Here is a 22,338-nt window from a genome sequence, read left to right as displayed (position 1 = left end):
CGATGGCAACTAAACGAGCACCGAAAATGATACCCATTGAAGTGAAATGAACACTATGAGAGACAATGACATGAGCAGCCCTCATCTAGACTGTTGAGGAACAACTTACTATTTTGTTCCTTTAGTATTTTTGTTGTTGTTTTGTTGCTCGGTTTGCTCTACACAAGACCACTGGTTGAACTCTGCAATCAATGCACAACCATTCTTAAGCGTTTAAAAATTAACAGAAAATTGATCTCTTTGAAACATACGAGTGGCTATAAGAGAGGGAGGAGATATATAGGACAGCACATACTCACTCAGACCTACCTCCAATGGTGGAACTAGAAATGTGCCAGGGGATTTCAACTCAACCTTACCAAGGAGGCAGGTACCAATGCCAGCACACTTGGTAAAGTGATAAGTATAAATACACAACTGATCAAAAAGATAGGGTAAGTGTCAAAGAGATTACACAAGTAAGACCAGTGTAAGCAAATAACAAAAGATAGAATCAAAAGGGAGAGAATGATCCTGCGGGGGAAGCAGGACACACAGCAGACTCATAGAATGGCAAATGCCCAAAACAGCACTCCTGCCTCAGAATCAACCCTTGGGACATTCGGATCTGACTAAAAGGTCCATGAGAGTCTCACAGGCATGGAAAGCCATGACACGGTGGCAAAAAACAATCTAAATGAAGGATCCTGGTGAACAACACTCCAGCAGAAGGATCAGGCCATCAAGGAGAGAGGCGTCTTCTTCTGAAGGGAGGAAGGAACCTCCACTGTGATATGGCCTTGACTAAACAAATTCAGAGTTGGTGAACTCAAGGGGCTTCCATAGCCTAGACAGCTCATAGCAAGAGTCTCGGGTGATTGCTGACATGATAAATAAGAGTGCCAATTGTTAAATCAACAACGGGAGTCACTGGGTTCATGCTCCCCACGCAGGATCTCTGTCCTTAATGTGTTTAACTATGAAACTCAAAAACAACACTACCAGTCGAACAATACCCTCTACCTGGTTCGGTTGTGTGAGTGCAACCTGTTGAAATCCCTGCTTAGTATATACTAAGTTGATCTTCAGTATATGAAGGTAATTGAAAATGAAACGTGATGAAGGGTGGGATGGGAGAGGGAATGGGTGAGGGGAGGGCCACGGGAGGGAGGGAGGTTGGGGGGGAGCCACAGCAACATAAAAGTTACATTTTATATTCTACTTAAAACTATTGGTTGAACTCTGTAATTAATACACAATTACTCTTAGGTGTTTAATTAATGCTATAACTAGTACTCAAACAGTATTTTACACCTTGTGTTTCTGTGTGGGAGCAAAATGTGGAAATCTTTACTTAACATATGCTAAATTGATCTGTATATAAAGATAATTGAAAATTAATTCTGATGTGACGGGGAAGGGGAGAGGGAGTGGGAGAGCGGAGCGTGGTGGGTGGGAGGGAAGTTACGGGGGTGCGGAAGCTATTGTAATCCATAAGCTGTACTTTGGAAATTTATGCTCATTAAATAAAAAAAAAAAAAGAAAAGCCATGTGATATCAAGGAAATAATCAATATCCTTAAAACTCAGTTTCCTTATGTACAAAATGCAGACTTAACAGCTAACATACAAGGCAGTAATAATGTAAAAGTTAAAGGCAATACACAATATTAATTCCTCTTCCCACTTCCTTTTTTTGTTTGTTGTTCCCATTTATCTTTCTTTGTTTTTGTAATAGTTTGTTTTCAGTTACATTATTACAACCTTAATATTATCCAAAAAAGCAATGTGTAAACTTTTTCATAAAAATTTACAGGTATTTTGTGCTTTTTAATGTTTATTTTATTTTCATCTAATTAAAAGGGACAGTGACAGAGATACTTTTCAGAGAAAGCTTTCATCTACTGATTCACTCCCCAGCACAGCGAAGCCAAGATAAGTCTGAAGCCAAGATCCCAGATCCCCACTCAGATCTTTCACATGGGTGGCAGGGACTCATTAGCAGGCTCAAGCACTCGGACCGTTTGCTGATGCTTTCCCAGGGAAATTAACAGGAAGCTGGATGGGAAGCAGGATACTTGAATCAACACTTTGATATGGGATGCAGGTACCCTGAGCGATGGCTCAACTTCATACCACAATATGCACCTCATGTTTGTGTTTGTTTCTGTACAGAAGCTACATAATAGAAAAAATTCAAAATTCCTGGTTTCACATTCTAGTTATAAAACATACCAACTCTATGTTCAAAGCTTGTTGTTTAATTTACTTAAAGCCAGTATCCACTTTTCCAAGTGTAAAGTAAAACTGATCTGCCTAGATCACAGTGTAATTTTCAGAAATAAATTAGTTAATATAAATGAGGTGCTTAATAAATTTAAAAGCATATATAAATAGAAAAGTAAGTATAAACACAAAATATCATTGCTATCATAATTCTGATAGCTTCCTAAATTGGTTCCTTGATATTCTATTTCATTCAGCACACAGCAGCTGCACAAGTTTTCTAAAAGAAGAACTCAAATTTCCTTGCTCAAAATTCATCAGTAACATGTCTTTGCCTCTCAAATAAAGGTCATGCTTCTTAGCTTGGCATTTAAAACCCTACTAATTCTAAAGGTTTATCATCATCATTCATGAACATAAATGACAAATGATCCTAGCAAACTGCATAACTTTAAAAATAATAAAATTAGAGAAGTGACATAAGATTTTTGTAATAAGGAGACCAACACAATACAAAAATTTATAATAGCTAACCTAACAATTTCCCCTTCTGCCTTTCTATCCTTCCACATGACATAACCATGCGAATGACCTTATGAGCATTCTATCACACTAGAATTCTTCCTTAGAGAAAGGTATGCAAGGGGGCCACCATTGTGGCACAGCAAGTTAAGCTGTCTTCTAGGTTGGTTGGAGTCCCAGCTTCTCAGCTTCCCATCCAACTCCCTGCTAATGTGCCTGGGAAAGCAGTGAAGATGTGCAAATGCTTGAGCCTTTGCCACCCATGTGAGAGACCCAGATGGAATTCTGCGCTCCAGGCATGGGCCTGGCCCAGATGTTAAGGTCATTCGAGGAATGAACCAGCAGATCGAAAACCTCTTTCTCTCCCTATCTGTCACTCTACCTTTCAAATAGATAAAACAATAAATCTTTAAAAGATAAAAAAGGAAGAAAGCTATAGAAGTACATGTACAAACAGTTCGTTTCTCTATATTTTTTGTACTTTTTATAAGAAAGTAAATTCTCCACATAAAAATAATCATAACCTTCTTTTTTAACTTTTCAAAATATCAAGAAATTCTGATATGTAAAGAGCTTGTGGCACAGTAGATTAAGCCTCTTCTTGTGGTGCCAGTATCACATCTGGGCACTGGTTCGAGTCCTGGCTGCTCCACTTCCAATCCAGCTCCAGGCTAATGGCCTGGTATGGCAGTGAAAGATGGTCCCAGTGCTTCGGGCCCTGCACTCAAGTGGAAGAACAGGAAGAAAAGCTCTTGGCACCTGATTTCGACCTGGCCCAATTCTGGCCATTAGAGCCAATTAGGGAGTAAACTAGCAGATGGAAGATCTTTCTTTCTGTCTCCCCCTCTCTGTGTCTAAAACTCTACCATTCAAATAAATAAATCAATAAATATTTTTAAGAAAGAGGTTCTTAGGGCCGGTGTAATGACACAGGAGGCCGAAGCCCTGGCCTGCAGTGACGGCATTCCATATGGCTGCCGGTTCGAGTCCTAGCTACTCCACTTCCAATCCAGCTCTCCTCTGTGGATTAGGAAAGCAGTAGAAGATGGCCCAAATCCTTGGACCCCTGAACCCATGTGGGAGACCCGGAAGAAGCTCCTGGCTCCTGGCTTCAGATCAGCTTAGCTCTGGCCATTGCAGCCATCTGGGAGTGAACCAGTGGGTGGAAGACCTCTCTCTCTCTCTCTGGCTCTACCTTCCTCTGTAACTTTGTCTTTTAAATAAATAAAATAAATCTTTTAAAAGACGAGGTTCTTAATCGTTAATTTGTTCCTTACAACAAGAAACAGTGAGGAAAAACAAAAATCACTGATTTAGGGGGGCCAAATCTGTGGTATCCTAGGTAAAAGCTGTTGCCTGCAAAGCCAGCATCCAATATGGGCACAGTTCATGTCCTGGCTGCTCCACTTCCAATCCAGCTCATTGCTAATGACCTTGGAAAAGCAGCAGAAGGTGGCCCAAGTGTTTGGGCCCCTGCCATCCACATGGGAATACCATAGGAAGCTCCCGGCTCCTGGCTGTGGAGAATGAACCAGTGGATGGAAGCTCATTCTCTCTGTCCTTCTCTCTATATAACTCTGACTTTCAAATAAATAATTAAATATGTCTTTTCAAAAATAAATCCAAGAATTGGAGTATCTTGTTTTTTAATTATTGTCCTTTTTTATTACTGATTTTCTTGGGTCTGTCAGAGAGCTCAGTTTTCAGGAAAAACTACCACTTTGAAACATAAAAAAGCAAGCATACCATTGAAGTTTCAAGGGTGCTTTTAAAAGATACATAAATATGAAGATTGCAACAAGTCTTTTCTAATAACACCATTCTTAATATACATATCGCAAGTGGCAGATGCTTATATGACACTTGTTTCTAGATTTTTTGTAGTATTTTTTTGCTGGAATTCCTTTTTTATTATTTATTTTTTATTTTTTATTTTTTGACAGGCAGAGTGGACAGTGAGAGAGAGAGACAGAGAGAAAGGTCTTCCTTTGCCGTTGGTTCACCCTCCAATGGCCGCCTTGGCCGGCGCGCTGCGGCCGGCGCACCGCGCTGATCCGATGGCAGGAGCCAGGAGCCAGGTGCTTTTCCTGGTCTCCCATAGGGTGCAGGGCCCAAGCACCTGGGCCATCCTCCACTGCACTCCCTGGCCACAGCAGAGAGCTGGCCTGGAAGAGGAGCAACCGGGACAGAATCCGGCACCCCGACCGGGACTAGAACCCGGTGTGCCAGAGCTGCTAGGTGGAGGATTAGCCTAGTGAGCCGCGGTGCCGGCCTTTTGCTGGAATTCCTAATACCGCTAAAACACACTGGTGCCATCATTAAAAATATGCAAATTATATCTTTTTATCTTCAGCATTACTTAGCCTGACTTACAAATCACTTTGTAATTTTGACCCTGCTCACCTTGCCAGAATTTTCTCCTTTCAGTTTCCTTCTAGTATTCACAAAGCTCTGTTTAAGTATTTTCAGCGTCTTAAATAGATCAACCTCTTTCTCACCAATGGACTTGTATACACATTGAATTCTTTGGAATACTATTTTACTCATTGTTATTCTTCACTCCAAAATGTCTTTCACATGGTAACTTTGTAAGAGGTATATCAGGAGCCAGAGGTGATTCAAAACATCTGACAAGTATGGCCTGGGCACCAGTGAACACAGGCTGCCATGACAGATTAGAATCTTGGAAGGCTTATCATGTGCAGGGATTAAACTTTTAGTTGCAGAACTGTGAGAAGGAATTGAAGGAAGGTCTCTGGAAAGAAGCCTGTGTAGGCCTGGTATCAGGGGAAGCACTTGGGAGAATAGGCATAATCTATTAACCAACCTGTATGTAATATCTCACTATTTTAGTAAGTGGTTCCACAATTCTGTTGTATGCAACAAAGTGACCAGAACCTGCTATAAAAACATTGTAAGTATATACAAAAGAAGAAGCAACAATGCTAAGAAAATAGAAAAGAAGGAAGCAAAGAATAAGGGAACATAGGAAAGGGTAGAAAGGCACAAAATCATTTAACTCAACCTTCTTTCATAAGCAAAGACATACAGAAACTCAGAGGAGATAGTATTTTGTCCAATATCATGAAGCTTGGAAAAGTACTCAAGCACACAAATCCAAATTTTCTACTCTTTTTACTTCCCTGAGCCTTTTAAAATCAAGAGAGAACTCTACTGGAACAAAAATCCCCATTAATCCATATGGTTTAGTTACGTTGGAATTGAAATTTCTTGAAGATAGGCCATGGCTACTGAAAATACTTTCAGTGTAATTCAATAGGGCTTATATCACCTCTTGGTGATATTTGATACTCAAAATTAAAATGACCATATAGTTGCAAGTGTATTTATCATGACTAGACTCTAGCGCTAAGACTCTATGTTTGAGGATGAAAATTTATGCTTGTGTTTTCTTGGAGAATGTTCCATGATAACATCACTTGCCTTTCATTGCAAAAACTGTGCTAATCTTTAATAAACTGGCATCAGGAGAGCCACCTGTGTTCTTACAACTAAAACTCTCCATGAGATTCAAGTTAAAAAGAGAAAATACAGATAATCATATAGCTCTCTACTGCATACTCCCATGATGCAATAAACAAAAGTAGACCTTCCTTTAAAGTACTTATTAAATATAAATGAACAACAATTTAGGTGTGTAAACCCCAAGCCTCCTAAATAGTTTATTTATCTTAGCAAAGTAGAAAGTAAGACCCAAGATATACTGTCAGGAAATTGTGCTACTAGACAATAAATGCTTGAATCATCTTGTTTACTTCAATAAAGCAGATAAATGGCTTTTAATCAATTTAATCACATAGGCCATATCTGTTTTCTAACAGCATGTCCAGAATATGTCATTGTAATACCAGAAAATACAGGAAAACTATGAGAAGAAAGAGAATTTTAAAGCACAAAATATAGGACTTTTAAGGCAGTGAAACTGTTTTGTACAAAATTATAATAGTGGATACTATACATTTACTATACATGTCACTATATATTTGTAAAAATGCCCAGAGACTGTACATCAAAAGTGATCCCTAAGGTTAATTTTAGGTGATAATGATGTGTCAGTAGAGACTCATCATTACAACACACATACCACTCTGGTGTGGGAAGTTGATAGTTGAGGTTGGGAGGAGGGAAGCTATGCATCTGTGTTATAGGAGATGAGCACAGGCGTTACATGGAAACTCTATACTTTCTGCTCAATCCTGATATGAATCCAGAGCTGCACTTAATAATAAAATTCACTTAAAAGGTAAGAGGAAATCACTCCCCCCACTCACCGCACTACACAGAGAAAAATTTCATCAAATAAACTTCAGAATGGCTTTATACTGGGTCTGTCTTTTTAAGATAGTCCTTAATATGACATCTCCCACTGAGCTCAATAGGAAGGAATAGGGCCCCGCCTTTTAAGGACCATTCTCATTTACTAGCTTCAGATCCAACACCGAAAAAATCAATTAACTCGTGAAAATTATGCCCTTCCACCTTGCAAATCTCCCAAGGGAAGGGAAAAGGGGAGCTGAGGAACTACATAATCTGGGTTCTCTGGCTTTTATGGATTCAGAACTTTTTTCTCAGTGCAACCATCATGAGAGTGAGAAAGCAACAAGAGAAGATTATGTGGGAGCCTTTTCATTACCATGAACCTACACTATATTCTCCTAAGTGTCCACAGAACTTTAAAAGAAGTTTCACTCTGTTGACAAAATCATGAAAATTAAGGTAATTGCAGTATTTTATTGTCTCCTGCCTTCCTGTCTCCTTGACCTTGGTCAAGATTAACATTTATTTGATTTTTTAAAATGTACTTAACGACAATTTCCTAAATCATTTACAATGTTCAAAATGAGTTTCCATAAAAGAGTGAAGAAAACAGTAAGGCTTCAGGAAATAGGCTTATCCATCCTAATAAAATAATTTTGATTTTTTTTTCCTTATATATATTGTACAAACTAGAAACAGGGGTTGAATATATTGACATTCCATCAGAAGAAAAGGAGAATGGACCTGCTTCTATATCTTCAACAATATGCAGTAGCTTATCTAAAGACTCAAAAGAATTCTGCAGTAAACTAATTTCCCAAATTTCCTGCATTTTTATGAAATTTGAATACCTTTTAAGCAATACAAACTGTTAGTGTTGTTTCATGAGACATCAGTGTTCCTAGGATTTATGACTATTTTATCTATTCTCATATTTTAGGAATTCCCCCAAATACAACCTTTTAGTTAAGAAATATTCGAAATATCTTTTTAAAACATTCTCTTCAACTTGGCATTCCTGTCTGGTTCACTGGTGCCCCCTAAAATGTGTATATTCAAATCCTAATCCACATGACTGAAGAATGTGACTGTATTTGAAGGCAGGGTCTTCATAGAAGTAATTAAGTCAAAATTAAACCACTAAGGTGGACCCTAATCCAATATGACTGGTATCATTGTTCAAGAACAGACATCGGGGATGCACATGCACAGAGGATATGATGAAAAGGTGACTTGTTGTAAGTGGCCTTTCAGCCTTCAGATGTATGAGAAAATAGATTTCTGGCGCATAAACTACCTACTATATGATATTTTGTTATGGTGGCTAAAGCACAATAAACCAAAGTCCATTTACTCTCAGATCCTCTTAATTTTCAACTATATTTTCCTCTTCTACCATAGGAGAAAAAATAAATATTTTTCAACAAGAGTAGGCATTGAAAATTCTTGGATACACCAATGGAACAGAATAGAAACACCAGAAACCAATCCAAACATCTACAGCCAACTTATATTTGATCAAGGATCTAAAACCAATTCCTGGAGCAGGACAGTCTATTCAATAAATGGTGCTGGGAAAACTGGATTTCCATGTGCAGAAGCATGACGCAAGACCCGTACATTACATCTTACACAAAAATCCACTCAACATGGATTAAAGATCTAAATCTATGACCCGACACCATCAAGTGATTAGAGAACATTGGAGAAACTCTGCAAGATATAGTCACAGGCAAAGACTTCTTGGAAAAGACTGAGGAGGCACAGGCAGTCAAAGTCAAAATTAACAAATGGGATTACATCAAATTGAGAAGTTTCTGTACTGCAAAAGAAACAGTCAGGAAAGTGAAGAGGCAACTGACAGAATTGGAAAAAATATTTGAAAACTATGCAACCGATAAAGGTCTAAAAACCAGAATCTACAAAGAGATCAAGAAACTCCACAACAACAAAACAAACAACCCACTTAAGAGATGGGCCAAGGACCTCAATAGACACTTTTCAAAAGAGGAAATCCAAATGGCCAACTGACACATGAAAAAATATTCAGGATCACTAGCAATCAGGGGAATGCAGATCAAAACCACATTGAGGTTTCGGATCACCCCAGTTAGAATGGCTCACATTCAGAAATCTACCAACAACAGATGCTGGCAAGCATGTGGGGAAAAGGGGACACTAACCCACTGTTGGTGGGAATGCAAATTGGTTAAGCCACTATGGAAGTCAGTTTGGAGATTCCTCAGAAACCTGAATATAACCCTACCATACAACCCATATTAGAACTCTCAATCATTATTAGCTTTAGGAGTGAAGGGAGAAGGAAAAGAATGAGGTTTCTTTTTTCTTCACAGAAAATGAGCTTAACTACCTTAGATGAGCTACTCCTATTCAATTATGATAATCCAAGACACATTTGGTCAATATTCTGTCAAAACAGAGGCCAACAGACTTAAGGATAGAATCTTTAGCCAAATGTCCTTTAAAATTACATCTAAGTAATTGCATATCTCCTACTTTCTTCCTCTCCTAAACACAAACTCTTCTGTTTAACTTTTTTTTAGAGATTTATTTATTTATTTACTTGAGAGGTGGAGCTATAGACAGAGAGAAGGAGAGACAGAGAGAATGGTCTTTCATCTGCTGGTTCACTGGCCAAATGGCTGCAGCAACTGGAGCCTGGCAGATCCAAAGCTAGGAACCAAGAGCTTCCTCTGAGTCTCCCACATAGATGCAGGGGCACATACTCCACTGCTTTCCCAGACCATAGGCAGAGAGTTGTATCCAAAGAGGAGCAGCTGGGACACAAACCAGTGCCCATACAGGATGCTGGTGCTGGAAGCAAAGGCCTAGCCTGCTGTGCCACAGCACTGGTCCTCTTCTGTTTAATCTTAAAAGAAAAAAGGACCATAATGTAAACTTTCTGATCTCCTTAGACCAAAATTGTTATGGGGGAAGGAATTTTATTTTTTTTAAAGATTTTTATTTATTTATTTGAGAGGTAGAGTTACAGACAGTGAGAGGAAGAGACAGAGAAGAAGTTCTTCCTTGCCATTGGTTCACTCCCCAAATGGCCACAACGGCCAGAACTGTGCCAATCCGAAGCCAGGAGCCAGGAGCATCTTCCCGGTCTCCCGCATGCGTACAGGGGCCCAAGCATTTGGGCCATCTTCTACTGCTCCCAGGCCACAGCAAAGAGTTGGATTGGAAGAGGGCCAACTGGGACTAGAACTGGCAGCCATATGGGATGCCAGTGCTGCAGGTGGAAGATTAACCTGTTGAGCCATGGCACCGGTCCCTGGGAAAGGAATTTTATAAGTTTTATGGAGGTCCCCATGGAAATAATTAAAAGCAAAAAGAGCAATTTTACCAGGATTCAAAGCAAACAAACATCCCTTTCTTATGACCTTGGTTCTCTGATTCCCTAGGATATTTTAACAAAAAGTCAGTATTCCTTAATTACTCCAGTTTTCCCAGAAATAACTCACAAAATCCAATTGTACTGTGACAACATCCTCTTCCAGTCACCTGGGAACTTTCCATTTGAGATTAGACTTTAGATCAAAATGATCATTAGAGAGAATAAGGTTCACTGTCTACTTTGCTCTAAGAATTATCTGGTAAACTTTGATTCACTCAATTTCAACCCCTCCCCTCAAACTTTAACTGACTAGATATAAACCACCAAAATCATTTTGACATGAAATAGTTTAGACTCAAAAAGCCACCCATAATTGAATTATAAATGTGCTATTGTTCTATGCTAATATTTTAGCCAGAAAATAAGGTCTAGGAAAAAGGTGTAACTTACAAATTATGTGTAGTGTGACCTGACCTGATGGAAAAATAGAAGGCTTGGTATTTTTTATCACACTGGCTTGCCTTTTATTTTAGAATATTTATTTCCCTTGGAGAGTAGTCATTATAATAAAAATCAGATACCTTCAAAGTTCCAAGATGGTGGCACTCCAAATAGATGCTAGGGGAGAGATAAAATATACGAATTTAAAGGTGACTTGCCAAGCAAAACTCTTAATTAGATAGTCTCCATGACAAGGCTGAATGTCAGCAATAAAGGCATGAGCAAGGAAAGGAAGGCAGCCATAAGTAACTAAACACTGACCTTTCAAAATTCACTTTAGGTTCTTAAAGTCCTTTAATTTAGGAAATGATGCCCTGGAATGAAAATTCCTGTATACTTCTTAGGACTCCAACGAAGGTGTATCTAAGGGGCTAGGCCGAAGACAGGAGCCAGGAACTTCATATGGGTTTACCACATGAGTGCAGACTTGGGCTATCTTCTGCTGCTTTCTCAGGCATATTAGCAGGGGGCTGTATCAGAAGTGGAGCAACCAGGACTCGAACTGGTGCCAATATGAGATGCTGGTGTTACAGGTGGAAGCTTTACCTACCCATTATGCCACAATACCAGCCCCACTTTCTATCTATTTCTCCCATTTATAAGTCTTTTTTTCCCCTCTTCCTAAAATTACTCAATGTTAATTGTTATGCAGCTGTCATTTTTGTAGGTAGCAAAAATTGGATATATAACAATGCAATATCAAAATACTCAGGAATATAAGGAAACAATATTGGTTGTAAAGACAAATATAAACCTTTAAAAAAGTTAGCCTTCAAGAATTATTCTTCAAAATTTCATAATACAAATTATATTTATGAATGCCTAAATTGAAGTAACTATGGCATTATAGAGCCAATAAAAGTCTTTGCAAAATATGACATAATAAAGTTTAGGAAGATTAATCTGATGTGCATTTTTTGAAAGGCTTGGTGGCAACTAGGTAGAAGGATGTAGATGTAGTATGATACAACATGTAGAAAATACCTTTCTTTCCTAAAAGATGGCAAGGAATTCAAAGCCAAACAGAAGAAAATATGCAGATGGAATACACAGAACTTGGCACCTAGTTTAACTGTGGAAAGTTTAGGAAACATGAAAGATAATATTGATAGGTAAAAGTAATATAGATGATGAAGTAAAGAAAACTGTACTTTCCTATTACATTATTTGATGTAGTTATTTGTTAATAAGTTTTAAAGGGTAATTATTAATAGTAATTTTCCTTCAGTAGCTTAAAATTTCATTTGTGTATTAATCATTATTCTATAATTTTAATATGTAAAAATCCAGTTCTTCACATGTTTCTACCATCCATGAACAGAAATTTTCAACTTTCTTAAATATCATTTAAAATTAAGTATCAGTAAAAATACCTCTAAACTATTAATATACTATTATACAAAAAAGTACTCTTTGGAATTATTTTTATAACTTCAGAAACTATTTGTATCATAATAGGCTTAAATATTTTGTTTCATTTGGTATCTTTTATTGTTACTAAGATATCCCAGATTATAAAATAATGCTTCACACACATTTTTTATGTAGTTCTCACTACAATCTCTGAAGAAGGTGCTAACATTAGGTTCTAAAAAAGAGCTAAAAGGTAAAGCAACAGCTACTAAATTTTGTATTCATAATTGAAATCTATGATTTTGTGACTGTAAAGTTATAGAGCATGTAACAGCTCGTGAAAGATAGAGAAATGGAGGGATATTGTTGCTAAAAGCAATAGTGCTGAGCTAGGACAGCTGCCATTAAGGAGAAAGACAAGAAAATTGCAACACAATACAAAAATCTAGAATAATTTAATTTATGGTCAAAGCTCAATAAACCTGGTGGAAAATCTGCCTCCTAGAATTTTATATTGTCAGAGGTTCAAAATGATGACTTAAAGTCATGGAGAAAGTTTGTACATGTGCAGTATGCTCTCTGTAGCAAGGCAAGTACAACACATTTTGATGAATTTCTAGAAATGAAATAAAATAAAACCCATTATTTAAAGGGACACATTTCAATTACTTGGAAATGGAGTTGGTATGATCTCAAAATTATGAAATAGGCAAACTATCTATAAGTAAATTCTCCTATTTCTCCTCCATAGTTCAAGTCTATTTTTTGATCACAATTAGGATTTCTGGGAAAAGAATCACAGTTTTTATCATCAATGAAATATTTAACATTCTCTTCATTTGTTATAGTCAGTGAAGGCTGATACTACCTTATAGATGCATGAAATTTGTTGATTATTTCAGCTCAATATTTCTACTAAATAATGTCATATTTCTAATATTGTCATAATTGTTATTATCATGAGTATAGCAGTAGTCTCATAGAAAGTATCAAAAAAATTCCATAAAATGCATCAGAAAGTCCCAGTGCCTAGTCAATATTTAAACACATTTTAACAATAATGGACCATCATATATCTTGAAAATTATAAGCTCCCAAAACTATGACATAAAGTTCAGAAAACGCATAAGTAAAAAGTAATTTGTTCTTGACCTCCAGGGGTTCAAGCTCTTATGATCAAGTTAAAATAAACTGACAATTATAATTCTATCTAATAACTACATTAGGGATATGTACTGTGCTCTGATTACAAGAAAAATACAAAAACTATAAATTAAGTTAAGGAATGATTTCCTAGTAGAAGTGACATCTAAACTGGTTCTGGAAGGATGAGTTGATGCATGCCTGAGAAAGGACAAAAAATAGGCCGGCGCCGCGGCTCAGTAGGCTAATCCTCCGCCTTGCAGCGCTGGCACACTGGGTTCTAGTCCTGGTCAGGGCACCGGATTCTGTCCTGGTTGCCCCTCTTCCAGGCCAGCTCTCTGCGGTGGCCAGGGAGTGCAGTGGAGGATGGCCCAAGTGCTTGGGCCCTACACCCCATGGGAGACCAGGATAAGTACCTGGCTCCTGGTTTCGGATCAGTGTGATGCACCGGCCGTGGCGGCCATTGGAGGGTGAACCAACGGCAAAGGAAGACTTTTCTCTCTGTCTCTTTCTCTCACTGTCCACTCTGCCTGTCAAAAAAAAAAAAAAAGGACAGAAAATGGTTATAGAAGGAAAAGTAGCTAAATGCTGCAAAAGTCTGAGCACAGAAAACAAATCTAGTAAGATTAATAACAAAAGTTGTTCAACAAATGTCTAGAATGAATGAACAATACGTAAAAGTAAGACATTATATCTGGCTAAAATATAAATAGTATGTATAAATAATGAAAAATCAGTTTGGAGAAATACATAAATGTAGCAAGTAAGGGTTAATTTCTAAGGATTATTTTACTGAAATGAACCAAACCTTATAACTGGAAACATTTGGTTTTAGCTTATATTTCTTCATTTAAAAAGTCTCCATTTGGCCTACTGATTAAAATGCCACTTGGGATGCCTACATCCCATGTCTTAGACCCTTTGCTCAAGTCTGGCTCTGCTCCCAATTTCAGCTTCCTGCTAATATACAACCTGGGAGGCAGCAAGTGATGGCTCAAGTGGAGTCACACCTGGAAGACTCAGTTCCTGACACCTGGTTTTGACCTAGAGAAGCCCTGTCTGTTGCAAACACTTGGAAAGTGAAACAGTGAATGTAACATTCCCTAGCCCTCCTCCACCCTCTCCCCTTCTTCATCCTTCCCCCTCCATCTCCCTCTCCCTTTCCTTCTCTCTCTGCCTTCCAAGGAATAGAATATGTATTTTTTAATTTCCCACTTATTGGCTTAAAACATAAAAAGCATTCATTTTTTCTTTCAAATATGAAATTTGCATAGAGCTTGCAAAGGAATAGCTAATCTGCTCTACTAAGAATCAACTAAGATGGCTTGAAGTTTGGAGTCTATAATCATCTGAAAGTTGCTATTCAAACAAAACATATCACAATTGATGCTGGCTATCAGCTGAGTCCCTTGATGGTGCTATAAATTGAAACATGCCTTGATGTCTTTTGGTTTGACCTGGGCTTCCTCACTACATGATGGCTATGTTCTAACAGTGAATATCCCAAGAGAGAGTCAGATAGATACTATGTAAGATTTAGATGTAGCTTTGGAAGTTAAGTATGATCATTTCTGCTATAATTCTTTGGTGAGATCAGGTGCAACTCCCAATTTCAATATAAAAGAAAATAGACTATTCTTGATGGTGGTGTGGGAAAGATTATAAGAAAATAAGAAAGAAGAAATCTCACTGTGAACATTTTTGTAAAATGCAAAATGTGACAAATAGTTTTACATGTCCACACAATGATACATAATAAAAATGACTTGCAAAAAATAGTTTATATAGCTTTTTAGTGGATTCAACTGAAGAGACCACAAAACTCATCTTTTTCGCTTACTTAAGACTTACCAAGTACCCTACAATATCACCATTTCCAGTTTACTAACCTGATACTTGAATCTTCCTTACAGCAAGAACTGAGTCTGATTGTGTTCTTTGTTTTTGTTTCTTAATTAATTTACTTGAAAGTCAGAGTTACAGAGAGAGAGAAGGAGAGACAGAAAGAGAGAGATCTTCCATCCAATGGTTCACTCCCCAGATGGCTGCAATTGCTAGGGCTATACCAGGCCAAAGCCAGGAGCCAGGAGCCTCATCTAGGTCTACTACATGGGCAGCAGGGGCCCAAACACTTGGACCATCTTCCACTGCTTTTCCTAGGCAACTGACAAGGAGCTGGATCAGAAATAGAGCAGCTAGATCATGAAACAGAGCCCATATGGGTTACTGGCTTCACAGGCAGTAGCTTCACCAGCTATGCCACAACACCAGCCTCTATTTTGTTTAATTATTTTATTACCAATACATGGTTAGAATCCTGGCATGGTATAAATGTTTCATAATGATTCCACAAGAAATATATAAGCTTATTAAGGCACTGCCTCCAATATAACTAACTTCAATAGTAAAGTCTTCATATGAAAGTAAGCATGACATCAATCTTAATATCAGTGTAATCTCTAGCAGGTGACCATTCAAAATTATGTAATTCAGTGTTTTGAAGGATTATAAGCCAAAGTTATGGGTAGGGGAATAAAAAACATATAACAAATATATGTTGTTTCTTAATAAGAGGAATTGAGCACCTAGAATTGGAACAATCTTTAAAAAAAAAGATAAATTATAAAGTTTGGAATACACTTTTTAAAAATGTGTCTTTCATCTTCCAGTGACTAATATATAACCTGGAGTTAATTCAGTCATTTTGAAAGTAATATTAAAATCTCTGTGAACCATTATGTATTATTTGTAATTTACTTGAGAGATAGATAGAAGTGTATCAAAACCTTAATCAATTAGTATTTATCTCCTATTTTATAGCTGCTAGACAAATATCCAATTTTTGTTGACTAATCTTACAAACCCTCTCTCTCCCTTCAATGCAAAAGAAACAAAAAAAATGAAAATAACTTTAACATAAGAACAAAAAATTCAATTATGTTGTTTGTGAGATGCATACTATTTTGATCTCATATTTTAAGTGTAGGATTATGAAGTCACGGTTTTATATGTCTAGGCTACATTTGGTAGTTAAAATATGATAGAAGAATTTACTTTCAACTGTTTCATGGAGTTTGGTTTGATAATCAATAAATTTTTAATCTAGTTTCATAAAGCATTATCAAGAAAACTTGTCAGCTTCAGTTCCCTTAATAATATTTATAAATAACAAGAATGAAATTATAATCTAAGGTAATGTGGGAGAAAATGTGGCAAGGGTTAGAATGATTTTCATTAGGAATATGGAAAGGGTAGCTCATTGTTCTCAGTGAATTTTCCATAGTTCCTTAGCTCCCTCTAAGCTTAGCAGTACAAATCTGATCATATGTATACATCAGTTATTCCTGAAATGACAATGATAAAGTAGAATTTTTAATTTATTATTTTGAAATGTATGGTAAAGTCTCATGAACACAGCACTTAGCACAATTGAAGTATGGAGAACAGGAATAAAGAGAATCTAGTCTATTTTGCCATTTCAGAAATTTTGATAACATAAACCATTTGACACAGTTTCATTATTTTGTAATCAGTAAGATCCAGTAGTTTCTAATATTCTATGCACCTATGGAATAAAATAGAAGTTCAATAAATTGGTATTCAATGATTGAAAACTAAATGAATAAATGAACATAGTTAATCCAATCTCCTTTGATATTTCCTCAAAAAATCCAGTTCTTTTACCAAACACAACTTTTCACATGTTGCAAAAACACAAAATCAGGGCCTTTAGGTAAATACTTCAGAAAGAATTTGTTAATTACAAAAGAGAATATTTTAGTGAGGTAGATAGTAGCAATCATTTTTAAACAAGTACCCATGAAAAAGTGGAGACTGTATACCTTTCATACCAGAAGAAAAATTAAAACAAATACACATTATAATGCATCAAAGATTGTAGCTTGATTACATTGTTGCCTATAAATTACAATAAGAATAATAAAGCTGAATTTGTGATGGCATATCCTGGTTTAATTCATATTCTTTAAAACTCACCCATTGAAAATGTCTAATTATTTTAAATGTTTGCTTATTTTCATTTACCTGAAAGGGAGAGAGAGAGTGTGCATGTGAGTGGCTAGCCTTCCATCTGCTGTTCACTCCTAATATGCCCAGAGTAGACAAGGCTGGCCAAGCCTGAAACCAGAAGCCAGGAACTGCCACATGGGTGGCTGATACTGAAGTACCTGAGCTTTCATCTGATGTGTCTCAGGATGCATCACTAGGAAGCTGCATCAGAAGCAGAGTAGCCAAGAGTCAATCTGGGACCCTGATATAGAGTGCAGGCATTCAAATTGTAGCATAACCAAATGTGTTACATCTCCCACTCTCATGCTATTCAGGTATGAAAACTGATTAGATATTATAAATATTAATACATTACATTTAATGCACCCTCAAATTTTCTTCATATCTACTATCTTCTCATCTTAGTATTTCATTGAAATTCCTATCAAGTTTTCTCTTGTCAAATTTGTTCAATACATACTTTTCTTCCTTGAGTTATATTATTGTCATTTTTAGGTTTCAAATTCACAGGATATACTAGTATTCTACTAACATTTTTTAAGATTATCTCTTTTCTCTTTTTGATTCTATCAGCTAGTATTTGCAGACACTATTCTTGTTTATGTGATCCCTTTGGTTCTTAGTCCTATCATTACGATCAATTGTGAACAGAAATTGATCACTGGGACTAGTGAGATGGCATTGGTACATGCCACCTCGATGGGATTGAATTCGAATCCCCTGTTATGTTTCTAACTCTACTGTTTGAGGTAAGTCAGCTTAAGCATGTCCCGAATTGCACATCTCTTCCCTCTCTTATTCCCACTCTTATATGTAACAGTGATCACTTTTCAGTTAAGTTTCAGCACTTAAGAAGAATTGTGTATTGCTTACAGTATTCAACCAAAAGTATTAAGTAGAACAAACAAAAAAAATACTAAGAGGGTTAACGTATTAAGTTGTACATCTACATCTAAAGTCACCGTTTCTCATAGTGTTCATTTCACTTTAACAGGTTTCCTTTTTGGTGCTCAGTTAGTTGTCACCTATCAAGGAGAACAAGTGGTATTTGTCCCTTTAGAGAATGATCCAACATGGGAAGTGAGATACACAGCAGACCCATAGAATGGCAAATGTCCTAACAGCACTCTGGCCTCATAATCAGCCCTTAAGGCATGCGGATCCGGCTGAAATGCCCATGAGAGTATTTCAGGCATGGAAAGCCAAGACACTCTGGGGAAAAAAAAAAACCTAAATGAAAGATCTCTGTGAGTGAGATCCCAGTGGAAAGAATGGGTCATCAAAGAAGGAGGTACCTTTCTCTGAAGGGAGGGGAGAACTTCCACTTTGACCATGGCCTTGTCTAAATATGATCAGAGTCAGTGAACTCAGGGGGCTTCCATAGCCTTGGCAACTCATGACAAGAGCCTAGGGTGATTACTGATGCCATAAACAAGAGTGTCGATTTGTTAAGTCAACAACAGGAGTCACTGTGCACTTACTGTGCACTTACTCCTTATGTAGGATCTTTGTCCTTAGTGTGCTGTACATTGAGATCTAATGCTATAACTAGTACTCAAACAGTATTTTTCACTTTATGTTTCTGTGTGGGAGCAAACTGTTGAAATCTTTACTTAATGTATGCTAAACTGATCTGTATATAAAGAGAATCAAAAATGAATCTTGATGTGAATGGAAGGGGAGAGGGAGTGGGAAAGGGGAGGGTTGCGGGTTGGAGGGACGTTATGGGGGGGAAGCCATTGTAATCAATATTCTGTACTTTGGAAATTTATATTCATTAAATAAAAGTTAAAACAAACAAATAAATAAATCTTTAAAAAAAATAAAAAAAAACAAATAACAAAACAAACAAACAAAAAAAGACATACTTTATAGCCCATAAAGCACCATGCAAGCATATTGAGCCCTGCTGCTGACCAGTAGTCTTCCCCAGCCCCTGGGGGAGAAGGGCTGCACATTGAATGTATGGAAGATGACGCTCGCCGCAGAAGAGCTTACGCAATCAGCTGTGTTCTGCATATGGCATTGCTGCAACAACCATGTGTACAGGGTTTCCTGGAACCAGCCTGCTTCCCCTGCAAAGTCCATGTGCCGGACATTTGTGTCTCAGTTGTTGAACAGAAATATCTTAATCACAGATACAATTTGTTATCAAAGGCAAGTTCATAAACGTTATTGGGGTGAATAGGCTCAGAGATCATTTCTGTAGTAATGTCAATTTTTAAAAACTCTTGAATGATGAAAAGACTAGTTGTGTGATTGTACAAAGGTACTTGAAAAAATTTGTGGAAAATGGAATACAATGTACAGATTTACTTTGGGGAAAAAGATTTTGGTGCTTTTTTTCCAAATATGTGGAAATTTTTGAGAAAAACTATGCCTGGTTTTCAAAATTTTTTTATACCAAGATAAACTTATTCTTTAAAAAAAAGATTATCTCTTTTCTGTATTACATGTACTAGTTGTTTTAGATTGTTCAGGCTACTGTAGCAAAATGCAATAAACAGTGTAGCTTATAAACAACAAAAATTCATTTTTCTTCATTCTAAAAGCTGAGAAGTCTAATATCAAGGCACCAATAGATTTGGTGTCAAATGAAGGTCAATTCCTCATAGACAAACATTGTAGGCAGCCTATATATAAGTCAAGGCCAATCTTGGCTTGTGAAATTCCTGGGATAAGAAAGTCAGGTACTCCCATGTTGAAGGAGGATATTGATCAAGAACACTCTGCTAAAATTATCTGTGTTACAGGAGGCCTGAGTAGCTGCTTGCGTATATTCTTATCTTTTGTGCTTCTTTGAGCTGCAGCTGGTTATGTATAAATATCACTGAGACACTGGAATAAATGAGCCTTGATCAGCCCTTTGTCTTGGCTCCATTCTCTATGCCTTTGTCCCTCTTTTCATTCCCAATCCCTCCTTCAGGTTCTGTTGGACTGGTGAGGCAGGCCTGCACAAACATCTTCTCACTGTTAGCTCACTTGGCAGAAAGTTGATGGATCTATTCGCAAACTATTCTACAGATAAAGGGTTGATAAACAGAATCTACAAAGAAATCAAGAAACTCCACAAGATCAAAACAAACAACCCACTTAAGAGATGGGCCAAGGACCTCAATAGACATTTTTCAAAAGAGGAAATCCAAATGGCCAACAGGCACATGAAAAAAAGTTCAAGGTCACTAGCAATCAGCGAAATGCAAATCAAAACCACAATGAGGTTTCACCTCACCCCAGTTAGAATGGCTCACATTCAGAAATCTACCAACAACAGATGCTGGAGAGGATGTGGGGAAAAAGGGACACTAACCCACTGTTGGTGGGAATGCAAACTGGATAAGCCACTATGGAAGTCAGTCTGGAGATTCCTCAGAAACCTGAATATAACCCTACCATTCAACCCAGCCATCCCACCATTGGAATTTACCCAAAGGAAATTAAATTGGCAAACAAACAAGCTGTCTGCACCCTAATGTTTATTGCAGCTCAATTCACGATAGCTAAGACCTGGAACCAACCCAAATGCCCATCAACAGGAGACTGGATAAAGAAATTATGGGACATGTACTCTATAGAATACTATACAGCAGTCAAAAACAACAAAATCCGGTCATTTGCAACGATATGGAGGAATCTGGAAAACATTATGCTGAGTGAATTAAGCCAGTCCCAAAGGGACAAATATCATATGTTCTCCCTGATCTGCTAACTAACTGAGCACCTAACTAACTGAGCTAACTAACTAACTGAGAACCAAACAGGAAACCTGTTGAAGTGAAAGGGACACTATGAGAAACAGTGACTTGATCAGCTCTTGTCCTGACTGTTGATGTACAATGTAATACTTTATCCATTTTAGTATTTTCTCTTTGTTTTGTTCTAGTACTATTGGTTGAACTCTGTGATTAACACACAATTATTCTTAGGTGTTTAAATTTTAACAGAAAAGTGGTCCCTGTTAAATATAAGAGTGGGAATAAGAGAGGGAGTAGATGTACAATTTGAGGCATGCTCAATCGGACTTGCCCCAAATGGTGGAGTTAGAATCATGCCAGGGGATCCCAATACAATCCCATCAAGGTGGCATGTACCAATGCCATCTCACTAGTCCAAGTGATTAATTTCAGTTCACAATTGATCACATTGATAGGTCTAAGAGTCAAAGGGATAGGGATCACACAAACAAGACAAGTGTCTGCTAATACTAACTGATAGAATCAAAAAGGGAGAGAACGATCGAGCATGGGAAGCAGGATACACAGTAGACTCATAGAATGGCAGATGTCCTAAATAGCACTCTGGCCTCAGAATCAGCCCTTAAGGCATTTGGATATGGCTGAAGAGCCCATGAGAGTATTAGAGGACCTAAATGAAAGATCTCTGCGAGTGAGATCCCAGTGGAAAAAATGGAGCCATCAAAGAAGGAGGTACCTTTCTCTGAAGGGAGGGGAGAACTTCCACTTTGACTATGACCCTGTCAGAATAAGATCGAAGTCAGCGAACTCAAAAGGCTCCCATAACCTTGGCAACTCATGACTAGAGCCTAGGGAAATTACTGATGCCATAAACAAGAGTGTCAAATTGTTAAGTCAACAACAGGAGTCACTGTGTACTTACTCCTCACGTGGGATCTGTCCTTAGTGTGTTGTCCAATGTGAAGTAATGCTATAACTAGTACTGAAACAGTACTTTACACTTTGTGTTTCTGTGTGGGTGCAAACTGATGAAATCTTTACTTAATATATACTGAATTGATCTTCTGTATATAGAGATAATTGAAAATGTATCTTTATGTGAATGGAATGGGAGAGGGAGTGGGAGATGGGAGGGGTGTGAGTAGGAAGGAAATTATGGGGGGGGGGAAGCCATTGTAATCCATTAACTTTACTTGAAAATTTATATTTACTAAATAAAAAATAAATAAATAAATAAGTCAAAAAAAAGAAA

This window comes from Oryctolagus cuniculus, chromosome 1 (genome assembly GCF_051225735.1).
Source record: "Oryctolagus cuniculus isolate XC-2025 breed Fujian yellow rabbit chromosome 1, ASM5122573v1, whole genome shotgun sequence".
NCBI classification, from domain to species: domain Eukaryota; kingdom Metazoa; phylum Chordata; class Mammalia; order Lagomorpha; family Leporidae; genus Oryctolagus; species Oryctolagus cuniculus.
The sequence above is the reverse complement of the archived record's forward strand: the minus strand, read 5'-3'. Positions refer to the sequence as shown.